This window comes from Nicotiana tabacum, chromosome 10 (assembly GCF_000715075.1).
Source record: "Nicotiana tabacum cultivar K326 chromosome 10, ASM71507v2, whole genome shotgun sequence".
In the NCBI taxonomy this organism is placed as follows: domain Eukaryota; kingdom Viridiplantae; phylum Streptophyta; class Magnoliopsida; order Solanales; family Solanaceae; genus Nicotiana; species Nicotiana tabacum.
Window position 1 is genome coordinate 147,773,526 of NC_134089.1, and position 6,054 is coordinate 147,779,579.

Here is a 6,054-nt window from a genome sequence, read left to right on the forward strand (position 1 = left end):
TATTGGCATGTTAGGTGCAGTGTGTGGTATAAAATTTGAAAGTGAGGATCAAGGTTCCTGTTTGGTGTTGGCAAGGATGTCGTTTCATCGTCGGCTATTTCATATAATGCTATATTATGTTGTGAGAGTTGTGAAATGGCTTGATAAATTTCGTATGTGTTGAGGTTCCGCGTAGCGATAGTGTTATATGAGCAGGATGGCTCTCGAGATTCAGATCATGTATCGTGCCTTAGTTGTGCTTGAGTTTTGTAGCGTATGGCGCTATTTGTCTCCCCAGGGGTGGTATTATGCACTTAATGCGCTTATGTCCGATATTCGGATGTTTTGTGGTTATGAGCATTTTATCTTGGTAAGTATTTCCTTATAGATTTTGTGTATGGATTAGGTGGCACGCCGCCATGGATATGTTGTTTGGATCGGGTTGCACACTGCAACAGTGTGATGTTGAGTACAGTCCACTATATCTATTTTTGTGTGTTTTGTTTCCCATTTTCTGAGGAAAGTTCATATTAGTTGCATAGGTTGAGTAGTCCCTTCCAAAGTTTATTTTCCTTATTTATCACGTTCGAGTTTGTAGCTTATTAGCACATTGTGGCATCATGTGATACTGTTGGTCATGTCTAAAGTGGTTTATTGCCTGAGCAGCTCATACTGGGTGAGTCGAGATTATTGGATCTAGGATCAGTGCGAACGGATTATATGAAGTATATTAAAGAGCAAATGCCATTATTTAGTTCAGAATGAGGTAATCGTTCTTGTCAGGAGTATAGACTCAATGATTTGTCGACTCAGCAGTTGGTTATGAATTCCTACACACCTCTTCCATCGGGGCGGTATTGTAAGAGTTAGAACAAAACTCATATATGTCATGTGGTGCATTATGAGCATCAGATTCGGGGAATGTCGTCTATTATGATCAGAGAGTGTATTACGGGCATGTGAATGATGTAGTGCATGGTGTGAATTCAGCAAAGGTATGCATTCATGTTCTGGTACATCGTGGGGTGAATGATACAATGTTCGTATGTTGGAAGCAGGCATGACAAAGAATTTCGGATGTTGGAACTGGGCTCTCAGGCTTATTTGCCCAAATAAAAGAGAATACCTTCATATTTGATCGAGATAATGTTCTCAACTGCTTTATGGTAGCACGGGTAGGTGCATGAGGTATTAAACAATAATTCCAAACACTCCAGCGCAGTCCTTAGCATGTTTGAGGATGAACGTATGTTTAAGTGGGAGAGAATATAACGACCCGACAGGTTGTTTTGAGCTCTAGCACGTCGTTCGGTGGTTTGAGGCCTTGAGCAGCTTCACTTCAGGTATTATGACTTGTACGCGTGGTCAGAACTGGATTTTCGGAAGTTCAGAGTTGATTTGGAAAGAGAATTCTCATTTCGGAAGCTTTAAGCTAGAAGAATTGCTTAAGTTTCGATTTTTTAGTAAACGGCATCGGAATCGAGATTTGAAGGTTCCAACAAGTTTGTATGAAGATTTTGGACTTGGGCGTATGTCCGGATCAGGTTTTGGATGACTCGGGAGCGTTTCTGCGCCTATTGTGGAAGTTAGCATTTTTGGAAGAATTTCACAAGTTTGGGTTAAAGTGCATTTCAGTATTATCAATGTCCATTTGGAATTTAGGGTGTAGGAATAGCTCCGTATGGTAATTTTGGTATTTGGGGCGCGTCCGGAAATGGATTCGGCGGTCCGTAAGTTATTTTGGAGTCATTTGGCTAAAGTTAGAAATTTGAAGGTTTTTGAGAAGTTTGATCGGGAGTGGGCTTTTTGATATCGGGGTTGGAATCCAATTTCGGAAGTTTGAGTAGGTCCGTAACATTGAATGTGACTTTTATGCAAAATTTGAAGTCAATCGGATGATTTGATAGGTTTCGGTATCGAATGTAGAAGTTTGAAGTTCCAAAGTTCATTAAGCTTGAATTGGGGAGCGATTCATGATTTTGATGTTGTTTGATGTGATTTAATGCCTCGAGCAGGTCCGTGTTATGTTATGGGACTGGTTTGTGTGATTGGACGGGGCCTCGGGTGTATTTCAGATAATTTTTGGCTGTTTTGCTATAGCTCATGCTGGTGTCTGGTGTTGTTATTCGCGTTCATGAGGATCCTCTCGCGTTCGCAAAGAAGGATTTGGCTTCAGGGATTTCGTTCTTCGCGTTCATGAAAAAGAAAATCTCTGTTACACAGGTCTGATTTCGGAGGCTCATATCTCACAATCTATAAGGAATTTGGAGATGATCCAAAAATAAAAGTTGTATTCCTTTGTGTCTAATTTTTGTAAAGGTAAACCATTTAGCATTTGGATTTGTGTACAAAAGGTTATGGCTGGTACACTACAGGCTGTCTGGGAAGATGAAGAAGATATTTATGTTGCACAGTTCTGATTTTGGCAGCTTATATATCAAAATTAATAAGGAATTGGAGATGACCAAAACATGAAACTTCTAGATCATGGTGTCTAGTTTTCAAAACATTAAACCATTTGTAATTTGGAGTTTATAAAAAAAGGTTATAGTCATTATACTAGAGGCAGTGTGAGAAGAGTTTGGAAATTACTTTTGAGAATTTTGTTCATCGCGAACGCGATGGGGGCCTCGCGAACGCGAAGAAGGATCGTCTCGCAGTGTATAAGTTTGTAAAAATGAGTGTGGCTCATTTCATCTCATTTTATCCATGAGAGCCGACCTAGGAGCGATTTTGGAGCTCCATCTTCATCATCCATGTCAAGGTAAGTGATTCCCACATATTGCAAGTTAAATACTTGGATTATATATACATTTTAAAATGGAAATTCATGAAAAATTAGTGAAAACTTGGGGTTTTGGTAGAAAACCTAGAAATTGGTTTTTGAATTTTGACCACGAATTTGGGCAAGAAATTAAGAGTAAATTATATATTTGAGTTCGTGAGGTTTTGGGTAAAGTTTGTCTTCGAAAAATTTCGGAAACCAAGCACGTGGTCCTGAGGGTAATTTTTATTGACTTTTCGATCGGGGTTAGAAATTATTATAAATTGGATTATAATGGGTATTTGAGCATATATTAATGGGTTTGCATAATTATTGGCTAATTTTGGAGCATTGGGCATCAATTTGAGTTGTTTGAAGGGCTCGAAGGCCAATTATGAAACTTCGAAGCAAGGTAAGTCTTCTTTATATCCTTGTAAGAGGGAATTAACCCCATAGGTGAACTAAATTATTGTGTGCTTTTATTTGTGGGGGCTACGTACAAACAAGGTGACGAGAGTCCGTATGTTGCTACTAGCTATGCCTATGTCTGGGTAGTTTTAGGCTTACATCATGCCTTGTTGATATTGTTATTGATTTATGTTTATTGTGTTCCTTGAGAGGGTGCAAGATTGAGTCTTCTTATTAAATGTTTCGAAATGATTTGAAATTGAATAGTTTAAGGTTTAAAAGGTTTCATTTGAACTTCTTAATTTCGAAAGAATTGGAGAATATTACCATAGCTGAAGAAATCTATGTGTAACCGCGTTGCATGTATGTTTCAAGAGCGGGGTAATTTCCTTAAAAAGTTACAAGCTGAATTTCCCTTATTTTGAAAAGAATCGAGAAAGAGATATGATACTAATGTTAAATTTATATTTGACCGCATCGCAAGTATGATCCCCGAGCGGGGTGATTCCTTAAATTTATGTTTGACCACGTCGCACGTATGATTCACGAACATGGTATTTCCTACTACTCTTATGGGATCGGGCCGTTCACCTCGGTAGGATTTATGTACCACACTCTTATGGGAGTGGGCCATTCGCCTCGGCAGGTTAATAGATGCATCTATGGTTCGCGTCATTCGATCCCCCACAGTGCACAATTTACTTTTATGTTGGATGTCTCTCTCTCTCTCTCTCTCTCTCTCTCTCTCTCTCTCTCTCTCTCTCTCTCTCTCTATATATATATATATATATATATATATATATATATATATATATATATATATATATATATATATATAATCCTCACCATCAGGTAATATTGGCAAGAAGCCAGTGTATCTGAGGTTTTTCCCTGATTTGAATACTGATAACCTCTTTGATGAGATCCACTACTTATATATATATGCTCTGGTTACGGAGGTAACTTGCTAGTTGATAACTTGAGTAAAATTGTAAAGAGGGAAATTATACCACATATTTTATACATGTTTATTTCATACATTTTCTTGGTTTCATATTTATTCACTTCTTTACTGTTCTGGGATGATTATAGGATACATAGCATTGAAATTGGAAATGCTATTATTATTCTGTAAAGTTTATTTTTTTTACTAGTTAAATTAAAGGAAATTTATGATTTCAGAAATATTAAAATGAGAATTAACTAATTATTTGGTGTTGGCTTGTCTGACAGTGGTGTCCGGCCCCATCACAACCTTCAAGGGATTTTGGGTCATGACATAAAAGATATTTTCTAAGAAAAGAAAAACTCATGTATATACCAACATATGAAACTAATTGATCAAATCATTCATTTTCCGATTAAATAAAAAAGAATATCGCAAGAATAACTAGAACGTGATCTTTCCCTATTATTATAAATTTAAGGTAAAACGTAAACCATTCAGTTTAAAATCCAGGCTTTTCTTTCATCTTCTGTCGCGACCCAAATTTCCCTCCGTAGGATGTCGTGATAAAACCTAGTTTTATGGACTAGGTAAGCCTACCCTTTACTGAAATAATAACAATATTTAACCAACATCCGACAAATACGAAATAGGAATCTCTATACAAACTTACAATCCTAAAACTAGTAATACAAGTAATAAACTCTACTGAGTTTGCTAAGAAAATTCTTAAGTACAACTGTTTGGAATGGAAATCAAACAGTACAAAAATGAAATCAGAAGGTGACTCTGAGGCCTGCGAACGCGACGACAGGTTTACCTTGAGTCTCCACAGCTCGACCTGCCAGTTAATGATCAACAACAATTGTAGCACTTGGATCTGCACAAAAATGTGCAGAAGCATAGTATGAGTACACCATATCGATACCCAGTAAGTATCAAGACTAATCTAGGTGGAGTAGCGACGAGGGAAAGTCAAGACATCTACTGGACTAAACAACTTGAACAAGTATGTAGATGATCTAACAGAGAACAATATTAATATAAAGCTAGACAGGATAAGGAATACAAAACAATACTTGCAATAATGCACTAGTAACAACAATAGGCAACAAGAAGCGGTCAGGTAATAATGCTATAGAGTAACTGATCACAGTCTAAATTCGGGGAAAACCAAATAAAAAAGAAAGCAAGCAATAACTCAATAAGAACAACTGCTTTACACCAGATTTGTTCAAGCCTTTCCACAAGGTGCTGAACCTCATAATCACAACTCACGAGTCCCAATTCTTGAACCTCAAATCACTTGGCATCTTGTGCTCACATTTCAACTCATAACCGCACGGACGACTGATACACTCAAATTATACTTTAACTAAATAGTGAAAGGTGGTCGGTGTCACATATAATAACTCAATAAGGTTGGGGTCAAATCCCGCAGGGAATATGGTGTGAAAAGTTTACTTGAGTAGTGTAGAACTTGACTTAGGTCGTAATTCTATTCCGTTAACGTAACAAGAGAATGATATAGTTGAGAATTAACGAGATAACTAATTGTGATAGGAGAATGTAAATAATTTGATTAAGGAAACCAAGGTTATGTCCCTGTCAATGAAATGTACTGCTATCGGTATTAATATGATATATTTATAATGGAAGGACCTTTGATATGCAAATGGTTTCTAAATGTCTACCCAATATTTTTCAATAATTGGGTAGTATTTTCTCTTTATGATTTTTCCAAATATAAAAGAGTTGCAATGTAAGAACAACCAATCTATGCCAAGTAAAACTCATTTATTCCTAAGTGATTTTATTAAACAAGATTTAAAGTCTTGAGTTCTAGATATTCATTTCTACCAAACTCTAACTCACTTTTCCAAGTAAAGAAAGAGTAAAATGTAATAGATTAATGTTTTAAACCACAAATCATAAATAAAGCACAAGAAATGAATAA